Genomic DNA, 15,987 nt, shown 5'->3' with positions numbered 1-15,987 from the left:
TGAAAAAAAAGCTTAAAACAGCCAATTCTCTTTCCAGTTGAGGACTTCAGAGAGTTTCTGTCCTCTGCTTTACTTGAGAAACAGTCCATATGTCAGAAACCTGGTTGGAATACTTGACCTTTGGCCAAATAGTAGGCCAGTATTTAAAGGCAATGACACATGTCAGCATCAGTATTCAATAAATCCAAGAACCTGTTGACAATAATGAGGCTATTTCTTCCAAGATTTCCACAATGTTCAAATTCCTTTTATTTTGTAGTATTTGAATTATTTTGAGTTCACAATTCTTTAATAAAATTTTTCAATTTTGTATTAGATATTATCTTCATTTATATTTCTTTTTTAATTAGGTATTTTCTTCATTTACATTTCAAATGCTATCCCAAAAGTCCCTCATACCCCTCCATCCACCACCCACCTACTCCCATTTCATGGCCCTGGTGTTCCACTATACTGAGGAATGTAAAATTTGCAAGACCAAGGAGCTTCTCTTCCCAATGTTGGCTGACTAGTCAATCTTCTGCTACATATGCAGCTAGATTTTTTTATTATTTATTTTTTATTAAATTTTTATGTTAATCTTGTTGTCACTCAGCAATTCTGAAGCTGACCTTGGGATTGTGCTTGAAAAACTAGTGTCTATGCTGGCTAGGTAGAACACAGCAATCAACCCAATGTGGTCCACAGTTTGAGCAGAACCTGACAGCGTAAGGGACAAGGGGCACTTTTTATCTCTTTTTTTTGTAGGTAGCATTGCCACATTCCAGGTGGGTTCATCATTTTAGAGATCATTTCAGACACCATTATCTTCTCAGAGACCTCAAGGTTTACTGTTAGAAATTGTAGAAAATTTAAACATTTTAAATACCATATTCTACAGATCTCCAAACAGTTTGAGGCCCACAATCTATTAAGTATATCTAAGGTACACAAACTTTGTTCCTTGTTATATGTTTCAGATTCAAATTGGATAACATTTACAGGAAGGTATATGAAGATTATTTGTAAATTTGGCTTGCACTCAGTATGACTACTAATATCACAATACAAATTTTGTATATACACTGCAAACTTTTATATTTTGAGAAGACATTTATATCTTAAGAAAAGTTTTAGAGAATGAAAAAAATATATCATAAGAGTCTAGAGGCAATAATTTTATCTGCCCTATACCAGGTAGCTCTTCTGATAGTAGTCAAGGATTTTGGATTTTCCTTTAACAAGCCTGCATGTATTTAGAAAAGAAGAAAGCCAAACTCCAAAACCCAATCAGGCTTTAAATTTACTTGAACTGGGACCATATTTGTGCTGTATCATACTTATGTCTGTAGAGGGCTGCAGTGACAAAATTGAGGTGGGCAATACTATTAGCCAATTTATTCATTTTCTTAGGACATATACCTGTTGAGATCTGCTTCTTTTAAGATGGCAAGTCCATTTTGTTGTCAGACAATAAGTTAAAAAGTTATAGTAAAGTCACGAGTACCCTGTTATCTCAGTCTGAATTTCCCAAGTTCACCACATGTCCACCACACTTCTCAAACCACTCGGTGTTAATCAGCTTAAAATTTAGCTGGTAATACTTTGTCTAGTTATGCAAAAACATGGTACCACTTCACTACTTGCCTTGGCATTTTGAACTTTTTTTAATTTATTTTTTATCAAAAGGTTTCTCTGAGGAAAGACTGGTGTTACAGTTACCTTTTGTCATCTCTGGACCTGGATGTCCAGCACTATGGTGTACATTCAACAAACTATTCCTGCTTGACAAAATTGATACACAAATATTTTGTTTGACATTTCCTATCCATAATAATAGGTTTCTGATTCAAAAGAAAAGAGAGAGAGAAAAGAAAGGAAGGAAGGTAGGGATAGTGGGATAGGGAGAAAGGAGAGAAGACAAGGGATGTGAAGTGGGAAAGAGGGAGAAAGAAAAAGGGAGGAGGGATAGGGAGAATGGAGAGAGAAGGGGGAGAGGGAGAGGGGCAGGGAGATAGAGATAGAGATAGATAGATAGATAGATAGAGAGAGAGAGAGAGAGAGAGAGAGAGAGAGAGAGAGAGACCCTGGGAGAGACATATGTACAGCCCAGTCCTACCTATAAATGTTTGTGTGCACCTCCTCTTGTGCACACTCTGGGTGGCCCATCTGCTTTGGTAAGTAATCTCCATATTACCCTGGCAGGATGCTGCTGCTTGTCTTAGAGTTATTTATTTTTTTCTTGACCAAGAATTGTTTCAAAACCTCCACCTGCACACCTCTCCTGTCGGCTTATCTTATCTGGTTTGTTGTTTTCTTTACTGTTTCTAAGAGTTGTTATATGCTTTAATTTTGTATTTTCTCTAGGAGGTCAAATTCTTATCTTTTACATGTGAGTAAGACTGTCTCCCCAGGATCAAAGGATTTCTTTTTAAATGATGTTCTTCTTACCTTCCAATTTGTTCCTTTCCAGAGAACAGGTCAAGGAAAGGGGAAAAAGTTACTCGTCTCCTTGCAACTTTATGTTTCCCTTCTTCCAACAGTATAAGATGGACCAAGGATTGACCTCAAGTGAGCGCGAACTAATGAGGCTCTACAGGATCTTCACACAATATACTGTGAGAAAATCATTCCAACTAACTGAGAAGGAATTAAAAAATTTGATGAAAAGTGAATTTCCACAATTTCACAAGGTAGTTCTTCTCCCTGAGTTTGGGGATTATGTCTGAAACAGATAACTGTGGGAAGCCATTCTGGACTCCCTGGCCAGCAGGATGGAAATCTATTCAAGGCAGTAAACAAGCCCATATTTGGTGGATGACCTGCCCTTAATCCCTGATTGGCTGAGCAAGCCTGCCTGGTGAGGTTATGTGACCTGTGGTGATTGGTGGGTGCGTGATTGTGGCTGGAGTGAAAAAAAAATCACTTGTACCCAGAGATGCTGGGGATTTTGAAGAGAGAAGCTGCCTGAGTAAACTGCTTTAAGAAGAACCAGTGGTTGCGTTTTCCTTGCTGGTCAAGTTGGACGCAACAAGTGGTGCCGAAGAAATCCGGGACCTGATTCCCCCAACGAAGAGGTTCAGAACTTTCTGCAGTCAGCATCTGTAGACAGGATGAGTACGGTAAGTCACTCACCACCCCGGGGTTGGGATTAGACTCTAGGTAAAGAGACAAGAAGGCTCTCGGTAAAGAGACAATTAGCCTTTCAGTAAAGAAACAATTAGGCTCTCGGTAAAGAGACAATTAGGCTCTCGGTAAAGAGATGATTAGTCTCTCAGTAAGAGACAATTAGGCTCTCGTTAAAGAGACAATAAGGCCCTCGGTAAGAGACAATTAGGCTCTTGGTAAAGAGACAATTAGGCTCTCAGTAAAGAGACAATTAGGCTCTTGGTAAAGAGACAATTAGGCTCTCGGTAAAGAGACAATAAGGCTCTTGGTAAACAGACAATTAGGCTCTCAGTAAAGAGACAATAAGGCTCTCTGGCTCTGGAGATGAGAAAGTGAAAGTAAGAGGGTAGTGAAAGTAAGAGGGTAATAGGGACAGTCTATGGATTACTTTCTTTTTCTAGCCATTTGGGTAATTTTTTTTACTGCCTTTTGGTTTAAGGACTGGCCAAAAGGATGACCGATTCAGTATTCAGAACAAATATTACAAGGCCTGGGTTATGCAAAGAGCCCAGACATAAGTGCCAGGATGCTCCCTTGGAAAGATAAGGAAGAGCATGATGGGATGTTTCAACTATATGTGCTTGTGCTGCCCATTACTTTATGGGGTAGGGATTTGTTGAAGAATCTACAATTAAGACTTACTAATGAATATTCTGATGCCTCCCAGAAGATGATGAAAGACGGGATGGTCCTTCGGGTTGGGAAATGGTTGCAAGGAAGTAAGTCCCCAATTCTCTCAATTAAAAGAAAGCCTCAGGAAGGAATGGGTTTTTCCTAGGGGCCGCTGAGGGATGCATTCCCATAACCTGGAAAACTGAGGAGCCAGTGTGGGTGCCTCAGTGGCCATTATCCTCAGAAAAATTACAAGCTGCTAAGGAATTAGTTGAAGAACAATATCTTTTGGGTCATATTCAACCTTCTGTATCTCCATGGAATACCCCAATTTTTGTTATCAGAAAGAAATCTGGCAAATGGAGGTTATTACATGATCTGCGAGCTATTAATGCACAGATGCAGGTGATGGGCTCCATTCAGAGGGGTATGCCTCTCTTATCTGCCCTGCCAGAAAAGTGGCCTCTAATAGTAATTGATATTAAAGATTGTTTCTTTTCCATTCCCTTGGATTTGAAAGATAGTGTTAGATATTCTTTTACTTTGCCTTCCTGTAATCATGATAAAATAGTGTCCTATTTAGGAGCAAGGATCACCCCTAAGGCCGTTTGGCCTCAAAATATACAGTTGAGGGTTGATTCCTTGCATACTTTAAATGATTTTCAGAAATTGTTAGGTGATATCAAATGGATTGGGCCCTATTTGAAGATCCCAAATGTTAAATTACAACCTCTGTTTCAAATTTTAGAAGGAGACTCAGAATTAAGTTCCAAAAGGGAATTAACACCTGAGGCTAGAAAGGCCCTAGTGGAAGAAGAATTGATTGAAGCCCAGCTTCAGCATTGTAGAGAAGGGTTACCCATCATTTTGATAATATTGCCTACTGAGATGCAACCCACAGGATTATTGTGGCAAGAAGGCCCATTGTTATGGATCCATTCCAAAATATCCGCTGGGAGGACATTAGATCATTACCCTACAACAGTGGCATCTTTAGCCTTGTTGGGAATTCAGCATTGTTTACAATTTTTTGGTATAAAACCAAGCTCTATTGTAATCCCTTATGATGGGTATCAGCAAAAGGTCCTAACAGCAAATATTGATGAGTGGGCTATTTTAGCCTGTATTAATGAGGGCCCATTTGATAATCATTATCCCAAACATCTGTTAATGACCTTTTTAAAGGAACATCCAGTCATTTTCCCTCAAGTGGTGAGGAAAACACCCATTAAGGATGCAGTTAACATGTTTACTGATGGATCAAAAACCGGATGTGAAGTATATATGGTAAAGGGGAAAGAACCTGTGGTCATGCAGTATTATCCCTGTACTCCACAGATGGTGGAATTTCAAATAGTTATTGAGGTCATTAAAGATTGTGATTTTCCTTTTAATCTAATTTCAGATTCACAATATGTAGTTAATTTAGTTTTATTCCTAGAAGTCTCTGGCCAAATAAAAGCGCATAGTACCATCCAAGCCTTGGCCTTACAATTACAGAAGTTGCTGTGGGAAAGATGCCAACCATTATATATTGGACATGTCCGTGCCCATAGTGGGCTTCCAGGACCCTTAAGTAGGGGAAATGATATTGTGGATAATTGTGCTCGTATGGAGTTCATATTTTTAGCATCCCCTATGGAGTTAGCCTCAGAATTTCATTCTAAATTTCATGTTAATGCTAAAACTCTGCAGAGAAAATTTGGATTCTCTAGAGCACAAACTCGGGATATAGTCACTACCTGTGTACGTTTCCTTGAGTTTCAACACCCACCTTCTTATGGAGTGAATCCTAGAGGATTGCTTTCTCTACAGGTGTGGCAGATGGATGTGACACATTTTTCAAATTTGGCAAATTGAAGTACGTTCATGTATCCATCGACACATGTTCAGGAATAGTTTATGCATCTCCCATGGCAAGGGGAAAGGCCTCCCATGTTATACAGCATTGTTTGGAGGCCTGGGCAGCTTGGGGTAAACCCCAACAACTTAAAATAGACAATGGCCCTGTATATACTGCCAAAACCTTGGTGTCTTTTTGTCAACAGATGAAAGAACAAGTTAAACACGGCCTGCCCTATAATCCTCAAGGCCAAGGAATCATTGAACGAGCACATAGAACCTTAAAAGAATTATTAATAAAACAAAAAGGGGGATTAGGCTATGGCCATACCACAAAGATAAGACTCTCCTTAGCTCTTTTTACCTTAAATTTTTTACAATTGGATAAGGAAGGTCGCTCTGCTGCTGAACAACATGCTAATACCAGCCCCAGTAAACTGGGGTATGCTAAATGGAAGGATGTGCTTACAGGATCATGGAATGGTCCGGATCCCGTGTTGGCCTGGGCGAAAGGGTCTGTTTGCATGTTTCCACAGAATCACGTAGAGCCAGTGTGGGTTGCAGAGCAGCTAGTGCGATGCTGTCAAAATGAAGAAGCTGATCTTGCTGGTGATGAACATGTGTCTGCCCCTGATGGGTGCGGAACCCAGATGGGGGATACTGTCGGTGTTTAAATTGGACTGCAAATTTTGATGGCAAGATGAATGAGCTTCGCTCGGCAATTGTCTCTGTGGATTCTACCGGAGTGGATCCTGGCTAGGCATCAGGAAAGAATGGGCTGGGATAGGTGCCCTTGCTGTGGCCCTTGTTTTGGCATGCATGTTGTGTGTATGGTGAAAGTGTTGGTTGTGGAATGCCCAGGTGCACACTGCCGCTATGGTGGTGCAAGATTTTGACACAGTGGAAGCAGAGCAGTAACCTCAGATTTGGCTTGATACCATGAAGAATGAACAATGAAACCATCGCTCCCGCAGGGTTGTAAGGCTAAGCACTGCACAGAGGTTAGTCTGGAAGCTGTTTGACAATCTCTGGGAGGTATGTCTGATTGTATGAGGGTTGAGTGTCCTAGTGTCCTTCCCCCAGGAAAAAACTGCACAGGAGCAGGTGAGGTTGCTCTGGGTAAAAACCTGTGAGCCTAAGAGACAATCTGTACATGGCCCCTATTTCTGCACACTGGGGATCAGACCTCCATCTTCACCCACTGAGCTTGTTCAAAAAAATATAAAAGGGGGAATTGTGGGAAGTCATTCCAGGCTGTAAACAGGCCTGCTGGATGGAAATCTGATCCAGGCAGTAAACAAGCCCATGTTTGGTGGATGGCCCGCCCTTAATCCCTGATTTGCTGAGCAAGCCTGCCTGGTGAGGTGATGTGACCTGTGATGATTGGTGGGGGCATGGTTGTGGCTGGATTGAAAAAAAAACCAAAAAAACTACTTGTACCAAGAGAGGTGGGGGATTTTGAAGAGAGAAGCTGCCTGAGTAAACTGCTTTAAGAAGAACTGGTGGTTGCGTTTTCCTTGCTGGTCAAGTTGGACACAACAAAGAACGTTCAAATTCTTTCCAATCAGGGTGACTGGAGTGATCATATTTAGTTATTAATACTCAGGAACCTGCAGCTGAGATCCCCTGTTCTAGACAGTGGTATAGACTTGGTTACCCGTGACACAGACACACAAACTGAAAAACACAGTTAAATTCAGTGCCCTAATTGCCAGGATGATAGACTGGTTGTGGTTTTCTTGTTTGTTTTGATTTTATTTTTTGTTTGTTTTATCATTCATTTTTGATAAAGCAAAGCACAGTGGTTATCGTAAAAATGATGGACTTTTGACTGTAAGGTGGCAGAAGTTGAGCTAAGGCCATGTCCTTATAAAAGGACACATTCCATGATCGTGATTGACTGGGCAGTAATGGAACACTAAGCTTCAAAGGAGACTTGGGTGGTTCCTTTTATTCTAGAGATCTAGGGTAGAAAATTCAAGGAAAAGGAGCACACACACACACACACACACACACACAAAAAAAAACCCAACATTCTAAGACACTTAGTATTCGCTAATCAAACGTGAGGAAAGAGAAACATGGGTGGAGAAAATTGTTTCACAGGCCTCAGGCTCTATTGTATCTCTAAGGTATGTGATCAGAACCTTAGCATTCCTTACATGCCCTTAAGATAGAAATTTTCTCTTTTGGAACAGTATTAGTGATGTGGATATTACTTCTATTTTTAATGTGTATTTTTAAAATTTATGTGTATGGTTCTTTTGCCTGAAATATATGTATGTTCAGTATGTGTATGTGTGTGTGTGTGTGTGTGTGTGTGTGTGTGTGTGTGTGTGTGTGTGTTTGATTGCTGTTTGTGGAGGCTGATTATGAATTTAGGTTCATTCACTAGAATACAGATGTTTGTTAGCCAGAATCAGTACTGAACCCATGTGTTCTTGAAGTGGGTATTCAACAGCCCATACTGGCATGTTCTTCTCAGAGTTCCCAGTCAGTTGCTTCAGTAGGAGTCACTACTTATTTGCCTCCAGGGGAAGTAATGAGGAGGAAGTAACTGACAATAATGGAGGGAACACTGCCTTCTCCACCTGAGACTTGTGTTTATATACCTTCTAGTATCCTGTGTCCTCAGCCTCAGTAACTGTAAAAACCATTCACCTTTTTCCAGGCCAGATGTCAAGGAAGATGACTTTTATGCAGGCTAAATTTCCATAGAGACAAATGTGTGATACTTCTAGACAAATTAACTGTCTTACCTTTTCTGCAAAACAGAGTCCTAGCTCTGAATTTGGAAGGTTGTAAGAACTAAATTGCAAAGTATTAACCCTTTTTTAGTATGCTTCATCATGAGTACAAATCTCTACAATTTTATACTCAAATGGAAGCCCTGGGTCAGTTTTACTATGCATTTGCATTCTGCTCACTCAGTGTGCATATTAGTCCTTTTCCCAAGACACTATCAATGCTAACAGTCATCTTTTTTCCAGGAAGTAAAAGACAGTCCTTTAAGTATACTATTGGATGAACCAAAGGATCGCAGCTTTGAAGAGGCTTTTGACATGATAGGAAGAACTGGAATTGTGCACTATAAGAAGATGAACAACAGTGCTTTTTAACATTAGCATAATCACATCGATGTGCATGCCCTTGAAGAGGGTGGACATAGACATGTCCAGAGCTCCAAAGCAGGAGTTCTCCCCACATTTCTTCTGTTTAACCAGGGCTTCATTTTTTAATTCTTCTTTTTTTTTTTTTTTTGGTCACAGGCATTGAAATTGTAGATATGTGTGGAAGGTTCAGTGAAATAAAGCCTTTCTCAACTCCCGTGTTCTTCATGCTTCTGAAGTCTCTTTTAGGAGTTGTGATCCCCAGGCAAATGAGCATTGGTTGCTCTGCACATTTTTACAATGTTTTAAGCTGTCCATTTTGTCACAAATAAGTGAGCAATGACAAAACAGAGGGTGTGTTTTTTGACATATTTGTTCATCTCCATAACCATGGCCCACCTCTGGCTTCAGTACAAACTCACTTGTATCAACCTATCTGTATTGCTCTTGGGACTATGGCTATGCAAACATCTATTCTCTCACAATCAACTTACCAGCCATTTAATACCAGACCAGTCTAATGACATTCTTTCTCTGCAGAATCCATTTTTTCAAGGGAAATGCTGGTTCACTATTAGTGGGGACAGAGTCAGATAGGCTTATCAGCAAGAAGGCTGTACCTGAGTCCATATTTCATTTGGAACATTGCTTGTTTACTAGATTGTGGGTGTCATCCTTATTTCTCAGGTGAAAGTTGCAGTTCTTCCACACAACTCTGCTTGGTGGAATTGGTTCAGGGTCAATGTTGTTAAAACTTATGCAGATGTTTGTGACACACATTGGAGGTTTGGTTTGTTTAGTACTTTCTGTGCTAACTTCCATGATCTTGAGTAAAGTCTACTTGAAGACATAAATCAGACATGTCCATTTTCATGACCTTTGGAGAAGTATGGCCACCTTCTCCTACATATGCAGCTAGATACATGAGCTCTGAGAGTACTGGTTAGTTCATGCTGTTGTTCCTCCTATAGGGCTGTAAACCCCTTCAGCTCCTTAGGTACATATTCTAGCTCCTTCATTGGGAATTCTGTGCTCTGTCTATTGAATAACTGTTAGCATTCACTTCTATATTAGTCAAGCAATGGCAGAGTGTCTAAGGAGACAGCTATATCAGTCTCCTGTGACCAATCACTTGTTGGCATGTACAATAGTGTCTGGGTTTTGTGGTTATTTATGGGATGTATCCCCAGGTGGGGCATTTTCTGGATGGTCATTCCTTCAGGCTCTGCAATTTGCCTCTGAAACTCCTTCCATGGTTATTTTGTTCCCCCTTCAGAAGAGTATCAAAGTATGCACACTGTGGTCTTCCTCATTCTTGAGTTTTATGTTTTCTGCAAATTGTATTTTGGATATTCTAAGTTTCTGGGCTAATATCCAGTTATCAATGTGAGCATATCATGTGTGTTTTTTTGTTTGCTTGTTTGTTTTTTCGTGATTGGGTTACCTCAGTTAGTATGATATCCTCCAGATCCATCCATTTGTCTAAGAATTTCATAAATTCATTGTTTTAATAGCTGAGTAGAAGTCCATTGTGTAAACATACCACATTTTCTGTATCTCTTTCTCTGTTGAGGGACATCTGTGTTCTTTCCATCTTTTTGCTATTATAAATAAGGCTGCTGGGAACATAGTGTAGCATGTGTCCTTATAACAAGTTGGAGCGTATTCTGGGAATATGCCCAGGAGTGGTATTGCTGAATATTGTGCTATTACTATGTTCAATTTTCTAAGGAACTGGCAATCTGATTTCCAGAGTGTAACAGCTTGCAATCCCACCAGCAATGGTCAAGTGTTCCTCTTTCTGCACATCCTTCCCAGCATCTGCTAGCATCTGAGCTTTTGATCTTTTCAATTCTGATGGCTAAGAGGTGGAATCTCAGGGTTGTTTTGATTTGCATTTCCCTGATGACTAAGGATGTTGGAAATTTTTTTTTGGAGGGGGATGCTTCTCAGCCATTCAGTATTCATCAGTTGAGAATTCTTCGTTTATCTCTTTGCCCCCCCCCTTTTTTTCCTTTTTAAATTTTTTTTTCGGTTTTCCAAGACAGGGTTTCTCTGTGTAGCCCTGGCTGTCTTGAATCTTTATCCCTTTTTAAAATTTAAATAGGGTTATTTGGTTTTATGGAGTTGAGCAATCTTGAGTTAATTATATATATTGGATATTAGCATCCTATTGGATTTAGGATTGGTAAAGATCTTTTCCCAATTGGTGGTTGCCTTTTTGTCTTATTGACAGTGTCCTTTTCCTTACAGAAGCTTTGCAATTTTGTGAGGTCCCATTTGTTGATTCTTAACCATATGTTTCTATTTTTTGGAATAGTTTTAGGAGAATTGGAATTAGGTCTCCTCTGATGACCGACCTGATAGAGAACTCTGTATTAAACCCATTTTTTTCTGTTTTTTTCTTTGGGAGGTGGATGGTGGATATTAATGACTGCTTCTATTTCTTTAGGTGAAATGGGACTGTTAATATCAATAATCTGATTCTGTTTTAACTTTGGTACCTGGTATCTGTATAGGAAGTTGTCCATTTTATCCAGGTTTTCCAGTTTTCTTGAGTATAGTCTTTTGTAGTCGGATCTCATGATATTTTGGATTTCTTAAGTATCTGTTGTTATGTCTCCTTTTTCATTTCTGATTTTGTGAATTAGGATACTGTCCCTGTGCCATCTAGTTAGTCTGGCTAAGGATTTATCTATCTTGTTGATTTTCTCAAAGAACCAGCTCCTGGTTTGGTTGATTCTTTGAATAGTTCTTTTTGTTTCCACTTGGTAGATTTCCAAAGTTAATTTAATTATTTCCTGCAATCTATTTTTTTCTCGGGTGTATCTGCTTCTTTTCATTATAGAGGTTCTAGGTGTGCAGTCAGACTGCTAGTGTATGCTCACTCTCTCGTTTCTTTTTGGAGGCACTCAGGACTATAAGGTTTCTTCTTAGGACTGCTTTCTTTGTGTCCCATAAGTTTGGTTACTTTCTGGCTTCATTTTCATTAAACTCTTAAAAGTCTTTAATTCCTTTATTTATTTATTCCATGACCAAGGTATCATTGACTGGAGTGATGTTCAGTTTTCATGTGATGTTGGCTTTCTGTTATTTATACTGTTATTGAAGATCAGCTTTAGTCCATGGAGATCTGATAGGATACATGGAATAATTTCAACATTTTTATATCTGTTCAGGCCTGTTTTGTGACCGATTGTATGGTCAATTTTGGAGGAGGTTCCATGAAGTGCTGAGAAGAAGAATATCCTTTTGTTTTAAGATAAAATGTTGTGTAGATGTCTGATAAATCCATTTGTTTCATAACTTCTGTTAATGTCCATGTGTCTATGCATAGTATGTTTCCAGGATCTGTCCATTGGTTAGAGTGGGGTGTTGTAGTCTCCCCCTATTATTGTCTGAGGTGTAATGTGTGCTTTGAGTTTTTCTAAAGTTTCTCAATGAATGTGGCTGCCCTTGCATTTGGAGCATAGATATTTAGACTTGAGAATACATCTTGGTAGATTTTAAGTATGTTGATTATTAATAGCCCCTCCTTGTCCTTTTTATTAACTTTGGGTTGGAAGTCAATGTTATTTGATATTAGAAATTCATATGCCAGCTTGTTTCTTCAGACCATTTGCTTGGAATATTGTTTTCCAGCCTTTCACTCTGAGGTAGTGTCTTTTTTTTTGTCTCTGAGGTGGATTTCCTGTAAGCAGCCAAATGTTCGGTCCTGCCTATCAGTCTATGTCTTTTAATTTGGAATTGAGTCCATTGATATTAAGAGAACTCAAAGAAAAGTAATTGTTGCTGTCATTTTTGTTGTTAAATTTGGGATTCTGTTGTTGTGGCTGTCTTCTTTTAGTTTTGCTGAAGGATTATTTTCTTGCTTTTTCTAGGGTGTAGTTTACATCTTTGTGTTGGTGTTTTCCCTTTATTACCCTTTGAAGGGCTGAATTCGTGGAAGGATATTGTGTGAATTTGGTTTTGTCATGGAATACTTTGGTTTCCCCATCTATGGTAATAGAGAGTTTTGCTGGGTATATTAGCCTGGGCTGGCATTTGTGTTCTCTTAGTGTCTGTGTAACGTCTGTCCAGGATCTTCTGGCTTTCATAGTCTCTGGTGAGAAATCAGGTGTAAATCTGATAGGCCTGCCTTTATATGTTACTTGACCTTTTTCCCTTTCTGCTTTTAATATTCTGTCTTTATTTAGTGCATTTGTTGTTCTGATTATTATGTGTCAGGAGGAATTTCTTTTCTGTTCCAGTCTATTTGGAGTTCTGTAGGCTTCTTGTATGTTCATGGGCATCTCTTTCTATACATTTAGGAAGTTTTCTTCTATAATTTTGTTGAAGATATATGCTGGCCCACTAAGTTGAAAATCTTCATTTCCATCTTCTATTATCTGTAGGTTTGGTCTTCTCATTGTCTTCTGGATTTCCTGGATATTTTGATTTAGGATCTTTTTGCATTTTGCATTTCCTTTGATTGTTGTGTCAACTTTCTCTATGTAATCTTCTGCATTGAGTTTTTCTCTTTCATCTCTTGTATTCTGTTGCTGATGCTCACATCTATGGTTCCTGATTTCTTTCCTAGGGCTTCCAACTACAGATTTTTCTCCCTTTGTTTTTTTTTTTTTGGGGGGGGGATTGCTGTTGTTATTGCTTTGGGGATTTTTTTTTTAGTCTTTTTTTTATTATTATTGTTCCTACTTCTATTTTAGATCTTGCATGTGTTTTTTTTTTTTTTCCAATTCCATCACCTGTTTGGTTGTGTTTTCCTGTAATTCTTTAAGGGATATTTGTATTTCCTTTTTAAAGACTTCTACCTGTTTAGCAGTGTTTTCTTGTAATTTTTTAAGGCCTTCTACATGTTTAGCAGCATTCCCCTGTAATTCTTTAAGGGCTTTTACCTGTTTAGCAGTGTTCTCCTGTATTTCATTAACAGTGTTATTAATGCCATTCTTAAAATTGTCTACCACCATCATGAGATATGATTTTAAATTGAAGTCTTGATTTTCAGGTTTGTTGGGGTATCCAGGACTCGCTGTGGTGTGTGTGTTGGGTTCTCATGATGCCCAGTGTTCTTGGTTTCTGTTAGTAAGATTTTTATGTTTGCTTTTCTCCATCTGTTATTCCCAGGGGTTAATGTTCTAGCTGTCTCTGGCTGGAGTTTGATCCTCCTGTGATTCTCTTAGCCTCTGTCAGCACTCCTGGGAGTCCAACTCTAACATGAGTCCCAGTGATCAGAGCACTCTCTGCCAGAAAGCTCTCCTCTTACAGGACAGTTTTCCAGCAGTCTGAGCTCTGATCCACCTCCTGAGTCCTGGGGTTAGAGCCTTCCCTGTAGGCAGACTCTCCTCTAGCAAGGAAGGTGCCCAGGGGTCTGGGTCTCAACTCTGCCTCCTGAGGATAAAGGCCCTAAAGGACTCTATCCAAGAAGCTCTGTTGCTTCTTTAGCCCACGTGCTCTCACGTGGTCCTGGGTGTGCTAGGGGTCCTTATGTATGGAGAGCCCTCTGGGGCTCTTGAAGCTGTAGGCCTGGTTTCACACAGAAGATGGCAGGGCTAGCCCCGACCTGAATGGATCCCAGCAGCTGGTCAGGTGGGGTTCTTTCTCCTTGTTCCTGCTGGCACAAGACCCTCTGCAATTCTTTGGAGCTGATGTTGCTTTCCACTCACCAGTGATCCCAAGGTAATCCTGAGGTCCTGCCATGGGAAGAGTACTCTGGAGCCCTTAGCGAACTCCACTGGGTTCAGGTGGAAGATGGAAGGGCCAAAGTAATAATTTTTAAAAACCTACATAGATAATGTTTCTGAATTGATACTAGAAGGAAAAATAAGACTTTGAAAATTAGCTGGAATGGATCCTGCTGAAATCATTGTATGTTTTACTATTGCTGAGATGCTAAACACAAGATGAATGTTGGCAAAAAGAATGCAATAATTTTTTTGGGGGGAGAGAATAATAATACCATAAAAGAAGGTAACTTTAGTTCATAAAAATAACTAATTGGATTCTTCCTTGTATAATAAAAAGAACTCCAATTCCTAGAACCTCTACATTTTACACTGATGCTAATTAATCAGGAAGGGCAGGATATAAATCAGATGATAGCAGCAAGGTAGTTGATTATCCCTATAAATTGGTTCCAAAATCAAATTATATGCAATACTTAGGTTGTTATCTGATTTTCAAGAGTCTCTTAACAGAAATTGATGTTCAATATGCAGAAATGGCTGTTTTACCAATAGAGACTGCTGAAGCTATTCAGGATGGTTCTGAATTGAATTCACTGTTTATTCAGCTACAACAAATGATCAGGAATAGGAGTCATCTACTGTATATAACACATATAAGATCTCACACAGGCCTGCCAGTCCCTCTGGTGCAAAGTAATAATGAAATTGATCAGCTATTGATAGGGAGTATACTATTGTCTTCAGAATTCCATAAAAAAATACCATGTTAACAGCAAAGGTTTAAAAAAAAAAGAATTCTCTCTCACTTGGCAATAAGCCATGGAACTTGTTTCTCTTAATAATTGCTTATATATAACAAAACTGTATTGCCTGCTGGAAGTATCCCTAAAATACAACCTAAAAAGAAACATGGTAGGTGAATATGTTTGATTTTATAGTGTTTGGTAAACTATGATATGTGCATCATACAGTAGACATGTATTCAGGATTTTAATGGGCAAAATCCTTAGCATCCAAAAAGACTGATTCTGTAATAACTCACTTCTTAGAAGTTATAGCCATTATGTGAATACCCATACAAATATGCGTACAATGTCCTGACATTTGTATCTAATAGTAACAGTTTTTTACATATTATCCTATAAAATATGTTATAGACATATCAAATAATCTTACCTGACTAGCAAGTGTGGAGAGAGCTAATAGTACCTTAAAAGAGATTCTAAACAGAGAAAATGGGGCAACAAAGGCACCCTACTCCCAGAGATAGCTTACATAGGGCTTTATTAAACTTAATTTTAAAAATGCTAATGAACAAAAACTATGTCTGCCGAAAGCCATTGGATTGTGAGGGGAAAAAAACTGCTAAACCAAACCAAACTGTTTTTTGTTTTTTGTTTTTTGTTTTTTTTTTTTTTTTTTTCGGATATCTTAAAATCAGAATGGAAAACAGAAAAGGTGTTGCACTGAGGGAGGGCTTATGCCCTTATTTCTACAGGAAAGAAAAGCTATAGGTTCCTTCCAACTTGATAAATATCAAACATAAGAAAGCTGGAACCCCTGAAGATCTTGTTAATTGATCCAGAAGTTGC

Source organism: Mus caroli, unplaced genomic scaffold, assembly GCF_978045245.1.
Source record: "Mus caroli unplaced genomic scaffold, Mus_caroli_1 scaffold_3, whole genome shotgun sequence".
In the NCBI taxonomy this organism is placed as follows: Eukaryota; Metazoa; Chordata; class Mammalia; order Rodentia; family Muridae; genus Mus; species Mus caroli.
Note: the sequence above shows the minus strand (reverse complement) of the source record.